Here is a 13,907-nt window from a genome sequence, read left to right on the forward strand (position 1 = left end):
ACACACATACATACACACACTCACTCACACACACATACATACACAGACATACACAGAGAGAGACAGAGAGAGAGGTTGGTCTGATTTTCTCGCCCATGATTGTATTTTTGCCTTCGAGTCTGAGGTGACTGTCACATTTACCATTGGCATACCCCTGGACTTCCCCACTTCAGCACTGACAGACAAATGGCCTTCTATTTTATATAACTATCTAACATCAGGCATTCTGTTAAAGCAGCAAGAAAAAAATCCTGAAGAACTGGGATTTAGACTGGTTTGTTCATTCTCCCCTAGGCCCTGCAAAAAATAAAAATAAAAAATTAATATATATTACAATATATACACACATATACATATATATATATATAGTGCATGGGGACACCAGTGCCTAGCTGCTAGTGTCCTCTTCCTCCCCTCTAGTTCACTAAGCTGTGCGCCCATTGTTCTCTGCCCTCTTCCCTGATCCTCAGCTGCCTCACACCCATTCATATAACTGAATCTATCCTGAAAGACCTGAGGCACCCTTCACCTGCCTAAATCCATACCAAGCCGTAGCTCCTTCGGAAGCCCCTGCACACCTTCCTCTCTTCCGGCTCCTCTGAGAGTCCCTGTGGCCTCTGCAATCATATGCATCTGATTTCACACCACTTGCCTGTGGCAACTTGGACTTCAGTACTTCTCGATGACGAAGGTGAGGCACAGGGTGGTTGCTAAGGCCAGGGCCCAGCCTTGCCGCTGAGGTAGTTACATGGCCTTGGGCGAGTTCCTCATGCTCCTTAAGCCGGTTTCCTTAGTCTGTCAGTTGGAAATAAAAGGGTTATTGTGGAGCTCGGATGCGAGCATGCCTGGCACATGAAAGGCACTCTATGAACATGCCCATCACTATAATGACAGCTGTTGTCAGCAGCAGCCCTGTGATGGAAGCCGCATGTTTAAAGCCTTGGCCACAGCGGATGCTTAAGGAATGCTGTTCCGTTCAGTTCTTGATGATCTCGATGACAGTGGACAACCTTTCTGTACTGGGGACTTACAGTCCTTAAAGAATTACGTTTCTTTGGTTGCATTTAAATAAGGGGGTGGAGTGGGAGGATCCCAGCATGCTTCAGAGAGCGCATCTCTGAGACCAAGACAGGAGCTCAAAGGCCAGCCTGGCAGCCACACCACCAAGAAAGTCGTCCTCAGCTACCCCAAGGGAAGGGAGTCTGGTTGCCCACCCCATTTTGGCTTCATCCTGCTGACAGTTCCCTTTCTTGGCAGGAACGGCACCCTCCTCAAAGTACCATCTTTTCTCCCACTCCCCCCAGCCGAGCCAGCTCCAGGAGAAACAGCGTGGAGAAAGAAAGGGAAGCAGGTGGGTCATTGGATGCTTCTGGCTCATCCGCACAACACTTGCCTTGCAAGAGCAAAGCCCTGGATGGGATCCCCAGAACTGCAAATCACACTAATAGAAGTTAATAAGATTAGAAAATTAAATGGATACACTTCTTTCTGGTGCCATGTCTCCTGTCACGGTCCCACCAAACCCTCCGTGCAATGTACATGGTCACCTGGGAGCTAATCTGCAGCTCAGAGCACGTCGTCCCCAGCCACACCACCTCTGGCTGTCTCTCCATGCCTATAGCCCCATCCAATCCAGAGCCTTTCAGTCGTCATGGGACAGTTGAAAAAGGAGGCAATAATGAAGCCTGAGAGTTTGTCAGGCACTTGCTTCAAAGGGAGAAAGAGCCTTCAGCATCCCTCCTCTGAAAAAATGAAGTCCACAGCAAGTTTGAACGGAAGGAGAAATGAAGACCTTTGACAGAGAGAAGGGCCAGTATTCAGATAACTGATCTCAAAAGCCTGCATCCTGTTCTTGGTTCCATATTCTTCATGAATCTATACTTCAACAAAATGAAAGAAGAGACGCCTTCAAGGACCACGCATGAAAATGGAAACCCAAAAAAGGGGGTCCACATCAGAGCCCTCCGGAAGAGCAAGGTCAGACAGGCACCAGGGATCTGCAAGGAACATATTCACGGACCTGTGTCAAGCACAGCCAGACACAGGCCTGGAGGCCCTTCTTGCAGCTGGCAGAGTGCAATCTGGCCCTTGGGAACAAGTACCAAGCTTAGCTGGGACTGAGTAACGCCTTCCTATGCCTGAGGGGTAGAATAAGAAAGCCAGAGAGTGAGCAAAACCATCTCCCAGGCCCGCTGGACCAAGAGAAGGGCGAACACACTTGGAAAGGAGGCCTGGAGCCATCTGTCTCCAAGCAGAACAGTGAGTGGGATAAGCCTCCTCTTGCCCCCAGCACCCTCAAAAGAGGGTTGGGGCTTTCAGACAGAATAATTCAATAGGCTGATGACCCTGCCTCCATCCAGGTTTAGCCTCCATGGGACAGTGGGGCTATTTGTTGTTTGTTGGGCTCTGTGAATTACTTATCAAGCCTAGACCCTGGAGAGGAGTGACTCTTCTTTTTCTTTGTATTAGGGATTCAAGACACACACACACACACACACACACACACACACACACACACACACACTCATAGGCACTGTAGGAGACGGGAGGAGTCAAACCCCTGAAATGAAGTCTATCTGGGGCTCTCAAATGGCACAGTCTGTGCTCGGGGAAATGTCACTGCTTGGCTGGGAGCACAGAGCACTGGCAGGCAGGGAGAGGCAGAGAACGGAACCGAATTTAGGAGTGACTGGAAGGTCGACAAGAAAGAAAAGCCAACGCACAGCGTATATACATAGAAACAAGCAGCACTTCTGAGCCTGGCTGCAGCTCTTGCAGAGCACCCACAGTTTCTCTGGGCTTGGAGTTCTTGAAGTTCCACATGGTCTGGACTAGAGGAGATCCACACCAGGCTTGTTCCTGTGTGTCCACCTTTGTTTCTGTTTATTCCCACACTTAGACTATAGCTCTGCCACCTCCATGGACAAAATCACTATCACACAGCACATGCATGTACACATGCACACAAGTGTGCACACACACACACACACACACACACACACACACACACACTCAATCACTCTCCAATCTCCATTCCGATGTCTCCCTTTCAAACATCACCAAATCTCCCAACATCTAGTCATTTGTGGTTCTCCTCCACCCCAGAATCTAAACACTAGAGCCAAGTGTGAGTTAGCCTTTGGTCCCACATTGTTCTTGTTTTCTGGAGACCTGAAGGGCATGGCATGGGGCTAATCTGACTGTGACCTTTATGTTCCTGACTGGCTACCAAGGGCTAGTGTGAGCCTCTAGTTCTCAGGACCTGGAAAACCAGCATCGGACCTTCCTTCTTCCTTCTTATTCTTTCCCGTGTATATTTGTCCCACCCAAAGCTGTTCTGAACGAGATCCTTCTTTTTCCCATCTGCTCAAAGTGAAATCTCTTCATCTTTTGTCCAGTCATATCCAGTGGCCAAGAGTGGCCATTTCATATCAAAAGATACCAAAAGGTTCACACTCAAAGGAAAACCACAGCATGTAGGGGTTTGACCCGGAGGAGAATTGAACTCACTTAGATGTGTGACAAAGTCTGGACAGGGAGATTAGAGCCATTTGCCCAAAAAGAAAATATCTATGAAGCCAGACTGGGTCAGGAGGGACAGGCTTGTCTGGTAATTTTATTATCTTGAAGGAAGAAAAGAAAGATGGGGGAAAAGAAGAGAGAAGTAATGACCTCTGAAGTCGGGATCACTCTTGTGTCACAACACGTGTCAGAAATAAAATGGAACCACTGTCACACTCACTGAGAGATGGTGCTCCAACCGGAGAGCCACCTGCCTTCTGTCTTGAAGACACAAGAGCCAGGTTGTCTAGGGATTGCAAGATGAATACTCCTGGCAAAGGAAATGGAGGTAGGGTTCCCAGAAGGGATGTGAGCAACACAGAAAAACTGTCTTGTCTCCTCTCTTGCAGATATATATGTGTGTGTGTGTGTGTGTGTGTATGTGTGTGTGTGTGTATGTATATGTATGTGTATGTATATATATATATATATATATATATATAGAGAGAGAGAGAGAGAGAGAGAGAGAGAGAGAGAGAGAGACTACAGTGACCCTTTAACAAAGAAAAAGTCCAAACATCGAGCAAAGGGGTTCTCAAGAGCAGGCAAGAGATGGGGTGAAGAATGTATGGCCAAGAAGAGAATGTGGGGAGGCAGAGACTACAGTGTGGGAGACTGTTTTGTGACCACTCAATAAACTTTCTTCTATTCTTAAAAATAACGAGTCTAACCCCATTTTCCCAATCGGCGACTAGAAACTTGAAGCCCCAAGGAGGAAATGACTTAACCCAAGATCACATGACTGGTTTTTTTAGCCAAGCCAGGGTAAGACTCAAAATTGCACATATTTGTGCATAAAACTATTATTCTTATTGCTCCGTGTTCACAAAAAGTCCAAGAGTATCACCCAGGAGCTGTCACTCAGGAGGTGTCATGAGTTAACACGGGGACTTCTGACATCAGATTTGACTTGCGGCTCTTCAGACAGCTAATGGAATGATTTAGAAATAGGCTTAGCTTCTCCAATTCTCTACGTCCTCCTCCACAAGATGGGTTCCCACCTGGCATAACTGTCTCATGGAACTGTTGTGGGGAATACATGAGGACATGGGACAAAACTGCTTGGTTTTTATATGTCCCAGGTAGTACACCTACCTGGGAGCCTGGGGCAGGGGCATTTCTTCCCATGACAGCCCGACTTATGCAATAAGTTCTAGGCCAGCTGGGCAACATAATGAGAGCTTATCTCAAGAACAAGGAGCAGGAGAAGGGTGGGGCAGTAGGAGGAGCAAGATGGTGAGGAAGAGACCTTCACAGTGGTTTTTCTCTCGGAGTCATTTCTGCACCCTTAAAACAACAGATAATCAAAGCGATCTCCTGAGATCATGTATCATTCAAGTCATGGATAAGATAGCCAAAGGCCACCTAGGGTAGTCCCAGGCTAACCCTCTGTCCCCAAGGATACGTTGCATGGCAGGACAGCAAATGCCAACTGCCAATACGTCACAGTCCAGCTCCAAATCTGCTGTGGGACACAGTCCCTTTTCTACCTACTGTAACTTTGTAAGTAAATCACAAACCCTGTGTCCTTGTATTCTAAAGATGTCCTGCTGACGGCCCTTTGATAGCTCTTTGTTAAGGGAAATTGGCCGGAGGTCTTAGTGACCTTATTGATTCTGTCCTTCCTGCTTTAAAAAAGACCTGTGCTCAGGTGGATAAAATCCTTAGGTTAAACACAGGTAAATGTTCCTTGACGCACCACAGGAGAACAGTAGGGGTCTGAATGAGTCTCCTACTGTCGCTGTGACAGAACACCACAAATAGAGTGACTTAAAGCAGTGTCTTTATCTTGCAATGGCCACAGGTCTGAAATGGTTATGGGGGACAACAATTAAGTCATGAGCAAAGCATAGTCCTCTGCGGATGCTCAGAGGAGGAACTGGAATGTCCCTTCCAGCTTAGAAGGGACATTCTTGTTCCTTGGCTCACAGCTCCTCCATCTTCAAATCCAATAGTCATCTGTCTTAGTTTGGGTTTCTATTGCTGTAAAGAGAACCCATGACCATGGCTACTCTTATATGGAAAGAGTTTAACTGAGGCTTTCTTGCAGTTTCAGATGTCTAGTCTATTATCATTATGGTAGGAAGCCTGGTGGCACTCAGGCAGACAAGGTGCTGGAGAAAGAGCCGAGTTCTACATCTAGATGAACAGGAAGAGAGAACAACACTGGACCTGGCTTGAGCTTCTGAAACTTCAAAGCCTACCCGCTGTGACACACTTCCTCCAGTAAGGCCACACCTACTCCAACAAGGCCACACCCACCCCAACAAGGGCACACCTACTCCAACAAGACCACACCATCAATAACATCACTCCCTATAAGTTTATGGGAGCCATTTTTATTTAAACTAGTCAACTCTTTCTTTTACAACGCCACTGATTCTGGGTCCCTGGTTTGCCTTATTTACTTCCAAGGACTCCTGTGATTACATTGGGCCCATGGATATTCAGGGCACACACTTTCATCTCAAGGACAACTGATCAACAGTTGGATCCCTATCTGCATCCTTGACCCTCATAATATATCCTCACATATATCAGGCCCTGCTTGCAGGTTCCAGACTAAGATAGAGCCATGTCTAGAGGATCATTATTCTGCCAGCCAGTGCTCATACCTCCTGATTTATTTCTCTTCTGTGAACTGATAATCAGTAACTCAACGCTTGCTTCTGCCTCAGATCCAGGCTCGGCTTCCCACTGAGCAGTCTTCTGCAGATACAAAGAGTCAACTGGCCATGGGTAAGATGCCAAGTGTTTATGCTGGCCTGGTCCCTGCTGGTACATTCTGGATTAGAGGTGGGCTTACTTATGAAATTTCTATCTGTAGGCCACCAGTGTTGGGACCGTCCCAGCCAAAATAAGATATTCATGAAAGTGTCACTCTTCATATGATGTCTGACATCAAAGTGACTTCACTGGCTGTGTAGGCTCCTCCCAGTCTTCCTTCTAGGGACACCATTACCAAGAGGAGTTATCCTGCTCTGTTTTTCCTAGGGATCTTTCATCTGTGCACTACATTCCCTGTGTGGACAATTATTCTACTTGTTTTAAAGTAACTAAAGAACTCTCTCTCTCTCTCTCTCTCTCTCTCTCTCTCTCTCTCATTTGGGATTTATTTTTTGTTTTGGGGTTAGTTTGGGTTTTATTTTTTAGAAACATTCAACTATGCAGCCCAGGCTAGCCTAGTAACTCACCATCCTCCTGTTTCTGCCTCCATTGTGTGGGGATTCCCAGCATGCACCACAAGGCTGGTACTCCATTGGTTCCTTTCTCACTGAGCCCAGCATAGTCTATATTCCTCTCAGAGGACATGCTTTTTCCCCCAGAACATTCCTAATCACCGACCTCAGGAAACAGACCACACTACAGCTGAGGCACACATGAAACTGCCTAAAACCATGTCTGTCTGTCTCCTCCTAGAAGAGTTACAGCCTAATGTCCTAAACTGGCAGATGATTCAATGCTCTACCATATGTGTACAAGAAGGTAGTGGATTCAGCATCCAAGACAGGGATGAGTAAAGGTCATATCAGAAGGGAAAGCTTGACTGCCCCTTAAACAAAGTTCCTGCTCTTCTGAAAACTGAATATAGAGTTTGGACATGCTACTTCAAGCGGCTTTTAGCCTGCTGTGCATCTAGTCTATAAAACAATGTTAGACTAGACTCATTCTTGGATTGCTTATGAACCTCTCTAGCAATCTGTATTGGCTTCTTAGTATGGATTTATTCCAAAGAAAGTAGCAAGATTGGTGTGGACTCAGAGCTGTAGCTTCCAGGAATCCTCCAGCATGGTGGTCCTCCTGGGCCTTGATCTATGAACATCCTATCCCATGAGTGATGATGACTTAACTTTCACGACTCACTTGGGGTTAAAGTATCCCCAATATTTCTAGATATTGGGGATATCTCCCAATATGCTCAAAGCATACAGACAGTTTCCTGGTAATCTGCTGTCTTATGGATTTACTGCTATGAACAGACACCATGACCAAGGCAACTCTTATTAGGACAACATTTCACTGAGGCTAGCGTACAGGTTCAGAGGTTCAGTCCATTATCATCAAGGCAGGAACACGGTAGCATCCAGGCAGGCATGGTACAGGAGGAGCTGAGAGTTTTATATCTTCATCTGAAGGCTGCTAGCAGAATACTGGCTTCCAGGCAGCTAGGATGAGGGCCTTATAGCCCACACCACAGTGACACACCTACTCCAACAAATCCACACCTTCTAATAGTGCCACTCTCTGGGCCAAGTTTATACAAATCATCACATTTTCCATTTTAAAAAATCTTTTATTCATTCTTTAGTGGTTTTATACATGTATACCATATATTATGACCATATCCATCCTCTTCTCCTTCTCCTAACTTCTCCCAGACCCAATCTATACTTCTGCCACCCAATCCCCAATTCCTCCTCCTCCTCCTTTCTCCCCCCTCCTCCTCTTTCTTCTTCCTCAATATTCTACAGAATCCATATATCCATGGGTGTGGGTCCATACACTGGACTATGGTTGATCTACCAGGTAGTACACCCTTAAAGAAACTAAGTCTTTCTCCCCTGCCAGTCATCAACTAACTGTTAAATAGCTCCTCAGCTAGGGGTAGGGACTCATGAGCCCCTCTATGCTAGAATGTTGACTAGCTTGATCTTGTGCAACTCTTGTGCTAGCCGTGGATGTGGGTTCTTGAGCACAGCAGTCTTCTAGCTTTTACAATCTTTCTGCACCATCTTCCAAGATATTCCCTGAGCCCTTGTGGAAGGAATGTGACAGATGCCTCTGATGAGACCCAAGAGCTGCAAAAATCTATTTACTGACCATTCCCCCTGCCCCTTGGTTTGCTTAAGGTTTCTTTCTAGGACCCTGGAAACAGCCACCTCTTGCTGAGTGCTAAAGTCCTTGCAACTATAGGTGCTGAAGGCCTTAGAAGCTTAGGCTCTGCCATAAAAGTTGAGGGCAGGGTGCTGTGTGCATGAGCCCTGTAGGGCCAGGGAGGCACCAACTGCTGCATGGGGAGGAGGCCAAGGCCGCAGCTCGAGGGAGGCCTCGGCCCTCGGTGCCTGTGTTTGGCAGAGCTGGTGTGAGAAGAAGAGACAACCCTTCCCCACTGTCGGGATAATCAAGAGTTTTGGCCGGACCTTTGAGTACACCTCGGGATAGTGAGGAGCCTGGCGAAAAGCACAGACTATGGCGCTGAAACGAATTAATAAGGAACTTAGTGATTTGGCCCATGACCCTCCAGCACAATGTTCTGCAGGTCCAGTTGGAGATGACATGTTTCATTGGCAAGCCACAATTATGGGACCTAATGACAGCCCATATCAAGGTGGTTTATTCTTTTTGACAATTCATTTCCCTACAGACTACCCCTTCAAACCACCTAAGGTTGCGTTTACAACTAAAATTTATCATCCAAATATTAACAGTAATGGCAGCATTTGTCTTGATATTCTAAGATCACAGTGGTCTCCTGCTTAAATTGTTTCTAATGTTCTTTTATCCATTTGTTCACTGCTATGTGATCCAAACCCAGATGACCCCCTAGTGCCAGAGATTGCATGGATCTATAAAACAGACAGAGATAAGTACAACAGAATATATCGGGAATGGACTCAGAAGTATGCCATGTGATGCTACCTTGAAGTCAGAATCACCTACATTATAGCTGGAATAAACTTTAAATTACTGTTAAAAAAAAGTTGAGGGCAGGACCTCTCTCTACTATGGTTAATTCTCAAGACAAGTCCTTGGGCTGGAGAGATGGCTCAGAGGTTAAGAGCACTGTCTGCTCTTCCAGAGGTCCTGGGTTCAATTCCCAGCAACCACATGGTGGTTCACAACCATCTATAATGAGATCTAGTGCCCTCTTCTGGTCTGCAGGCATACATGCAGGCAGAATGCTGTATACATAATAAATAATTCTCAAACAAAGAAACAAAAAAACAAAACAGTCCTGAGTTCATTTCCCAGTGACTACAATGTATTGCTTAAACCATAATCTTTCCCTCCCCCCTCCCTCCTTCCTTTCTTCCCCATTCCCACCCCCCCCCCCTCCTATACACATCATATTCATTCCCCACATCTCCTAAGAAGTCCAGTGGGGGCTGAGTTATGGATGAATGCAGTTGTGGCCACTCACCAAACAGTGTTCAGTCGCTTCTTTCCTGATACAAGCAACATCTAGTTACCTAGGTTGTGCCTGATTCTTTCATCCTTCCCAGGAGGCTCTACTGTCTCAGGCACACATAGGTTGCTAGCAGGTCCACATTGCAGTTCTTCAGGCTTGCTCAGACATGTCTAAGCCAGGCTAAGGCTCAAGCTGGGACTCCCTGCACAGTTAATGGCTGACAGAATGCCCCAGAGCGAAGGCACTGTGTTTATGCTGCCCAACCAAGCCAAGACCAGTGAGGGAAAAAAAAAAAAAACTACAAAGGAGAAGCAAAGATTGCTTGCCTTACATGTTAAGCCAGAAAGCTATAGATCTGTCAGTACTGGAATGAATTTTTTCCAAGGGTCATGAGTACCATGTAATGTGAACCATGAAACCATTTGCTGAGATGCCCCAGTGTTAGACATTCAGTACTGTAAGTCAGTGCATCTATCTTCTCTCACTGTGCAATGGTTGATGAAAACGTGCCTCTTAAACTATCCTGAAATAAAGGTCACTGGCTTAGTCACCAGCTTTGGCGCCCAGGATGAGTAACCACCCTGAATTCCTCTCTAGACTCTAGTTCTCAGCGCTGATGCCTTCCTGGTGTGTTTCCATGTGACTGGGTCCGAACAAGATCCTTGGGAACCATCATATGTGCTGGGATCCAGTGCATCAGCACAGATGGTTCGGGACCTGTACCATGAGACTTGGCGAAGCAGTGAATCCACATCTGGCAGCTTCCCAAGGTGGAATGCACCTGGAGTTGAAGTGAAAACATTTGGGCCTTGAGCTGTAGCTCCTTCAAATGCAAACCCTCCAAGTTTTCATGTCCTGGACTGTAAAGTGGTCCTAATGGCATAAGCATCACAAAGTTGTTGTGACAAGTCAAGACGTACTTGCTGAGCTGTTATTAGCGTTTCCCAGTTGAGGTCTCCGTGTGCCTTATTCAGTTCTCTGCACCCACTGCCCGGTACCCTACTGCTATAGAGAATGCCAGTATATAGTAAGTGGTTATTGAGCATACCTGATGTTTGTCTGAGGAACAGAGACAATCAATACTGAACTGTTTTAAGGGGAGGGGGAGTAAACCTCTCTCTAACTTACAGAAGTTCTTTCAGAGGAGACCAGTCCACAGGGCTGATGTATAAGCTTTGCTCCACAAAGGAGCTCAATCCCGGATGCTCTGTCCAGAGTGAACGTGCCTATTGGATACCAGAGGCAAAGTAGCAAAGCCAGGCTTCACAGATCAACCTCACTGGCAGCTCAGGAGCCCATCTTATACATTGACATCTCACCATACTATTGAGGGTTAGTCCGCAATAGTTGCCAGTCACTATATGCCGTGAGCTTCACAGACTTTTACCAGTTGGGCTTCACTGGGAAGGAAAGGGACCCACTCGAGGGCTGCCTATAGGAACAAAATACTGTAGTTCAAAAAATGGACTCACCCTGCCTTATGTTGAGTGTATTTAGGGGGCGGGGGCTACGATATAAAAAATGCTATCCAAAAGACATGTTGAGATTGCAGTGATTCTAACAGCATTTAGAGGTTGGACTTTAAAAGGAAATTGGTCATGAGGGCAATATCCTCAAGACTGCCAAGGATATCACCCTGTGTGGCTAGCTATCCCAGGGCTGTGTTTGTTAAGGATCAAGCCCAACTTCTTCAGTGTTCATATTCCCATCCTCTCTCTCTCTAAGGAGCTCTTTTGCCACATAATGTCTTCCATCAGGATGTGGTACAGCAGCAGCCCTTGCCAGATGCCAGTACTTTAATATTGGAATTCATAGCCTTGTAATCATGAGCAATATATGTATTTTCCTTATAAATTATCACTCTGTGATAGTCTGCTAACGCTGCACAAAAATAGACTAAGAGACAGGGGCACAGATACTATGTGGCAGCCACACAAATGGTGGTATAACTCCAGACAGCTCCATTATGAAGAGGTATAAACGGGGCCACAATCAAGAAGGGGCTTCGTGGAGGTATCCCATTTGAAGCCAGACCTGAGAACTGAGTCCATAAAGCAGCTAGCAGAAGAGTGAAGTCGTTCAGATAATCTCGGAGCTAAACAGTGGTGCAGCTTCCCCCAAGGGCTGTAAGAAGGATGTGCGGCAACAAATGGTGAGCAATGGGGCAGATGCACGGGGGTCAATACTGCCTCTAAGTCATCCCTAATGCAAGAAGGAACAAGCAAAGAATCAGCAAGAAAGATGAGAGCAGGTATGTGGCTTTAAAAGATGATATGAGAAGAAGGGATACAGGAGTCAATGCATCTTAAGTTATTGCAGTCTGGGTAGGGGCAAGCGGGGAGTGACACGCTCAGACGTGAGGTGGGAGCATGAAGGTCTGAGCACATATTGACTCCACTTGAGCTACCACCTCCAGCAGGAGCTGAAAGAGCAATGGGAAAACAATCTCGAGCGCCGGGGGGAAATTATGAGAATCAATTCCAGGCGATCTTAAAGTCTTACGGCATCTGAAGAGACGTAATTAAAGTAGAAAGATAGATCTTAAGCACAGATCGTTCACAAAGCCCCAGGCTACTACTTAAGGAGAAAGGAATAGAAGGAAACACACCAATATGTTAACGGCCATTTTCTAGGATCATGGCTGCTTTTCTGCTTCCGTCTTTGCATCTCTGTTCTGATGTCGCTTGTGTGTTTTTTCTTCAACTGAGAAAAGGTATCGGTACCAATCATTTATAAAGAACAGTGCTACCTTCTCCCTTTCTGAGTGAGTAGAAGAAAGTTTTAAAGTACCCGTAGGGGGCTGGGTGGGAAGGGCTGGAGAGATGGCTCAGCAGTTCAGAGCACTGACTGCTCTTCCAGAGGTCCTGAGTTCAATTCCCAGCAACCACATGGTGGCTCACAACCATCCGTAATGGGATCTGATGCCCTCTTGTGGTGTGTCTGAGACAGCGACAGTGCACTCACATACGTAAAATAAGTAAATAAATCTTAAAAGAAAAAAAGCCCACTGGTTAGTTGGTCGGTCGGTCGGTCCGTTAGTTGGTTTTGAGATAGGTGTCTCATGGAACCCAGGCCTTGAACTTCTGATCTTGCTGCCTCTGCCGCCTAAGTATGGTGACTACAGGTCTGTACCACCTAGGATTTCCTCTTCCCGTGGACATCATTGGGGGAAGACAGGGAGAGGAACACGGCACAGAAAGAACACTCATCTTTTCAGCAAGTCCTATTCCTAAGACAGAAAACCAGAGCAGGCAGCAGATACACTCGGTATATCTGACCCATCCCAGTATGGCTTCCTGGTCCTTTCCTCTCAGAGAGATGGCTCTACTGTGAATCCCCTGCCTTGTTCCTAGTCCTTAAGCTGCTGCCATCAGATTAGAGGTAGATGACGAAGTTGGGAAGCAGTGGCCGTTCTTCAGCACAAGTGTGGTCCTTAGCATTGGGCACTGTACGTGTGGCAAGCAAAGGCCACGGAGAGGAAAGCTGAGCAGCACAGAAGACCCCTGGGTCCACAGGAGGCTGAGGATGAAGCATCAGTCCTGAGGTGGCCCATTGTCCTTTCCTAAACGGCTCATCCTTACCAAATCAGTCACCCGGACTGCCGTGTGCCCTCTCAGCTAGCCCTGCTTGCCTCAATTGCTAGAGTTTCTCTTCTCAGAAGCAAAGGGATTCCACTGAGACTCAGCCCGACCTGGAGTCCTTGCCGGACAAAAGTCATGTGTTCTGTAGAAAGTACTTTGGATGCTTGGTGTCTTGTTCTTTTCCCAAGCTGGCAACAGAGGTACTATACTGACTTGAAATGTTTACAGCAGGATTGAATCCCAGCTCCCAGGTAGCCAGGCAGTCAGAAGGGAAAACTGTCAATATCTTTGTTGCTAGGCTGTCAGGGAGGCTGGGTGCATCCAGTGCTTTTCCAACTTAAAACGTTCAACTCATAAACTATCTAACTCCACCGGAAGCCTAGAAACATCGGTGTCCAGCTAACAGTCTGACTTGCCATTCTGTTAGCAGATTATCTATCCTTAGAAATACTGCCCCCTACCACCTGGACTACCAAGCCAAGGACAGATCCCCTTTCTCTGTATTGGGACACCCTCCATGCAGACTCCACCACTTTGCCCGGTTGAGCCATGTCTCCTGCTTTAAGCAAGCTGGGTGCCGGAGCTGACTCTGCAAATCAAATAAGCTGGGGTCAGCTCGCAGCACCTCCATAGAA

The 13,907-nt window shown here is 46.7% G+C and overlaps 1 long non-coding RNA gene and 1 pseudogene across 1 annotated transcript; one reads left to right on the top strand and one right to left on the bottom strand.

Moving 5' to 3' along the window:
• Positions 1-84: 84 nt before the first annotated feature.
• 2310008N11Rik (RIKEN cDNA 2310008N11 gene) lies at positions 85-9,913 on the bottom strand. Its single transcript, NR_045904.1, has 3 exons — positions 9,704-9,913; positions 653-795; positions 85-297 (listed from the first exon to the last, which is right to left on the bottom strand). It is a non-coding gene; the product is annotated as an RIKEN cDNA 2310008N11 gene (long non-coding RNA).
• Gm29728 lies at positions 8,737-9,262 on the top strand (annotated as a pseudogene).
• Positions 9,914-13,907: the final 3,994 nt, after the last annotated feature.

This window comes from Mus musculus, chromosome 8 (genome assembly GCF_000001635.26).
Source record: "Mus musculus strain C57BL/6J chromosome 8, GRCm38.p6 C57BL/6J".
NCBI lineage: Eukaryota > Metazoa > Chordata > Mammalia > Rodentia > Muridae > Mus > Mus musculus.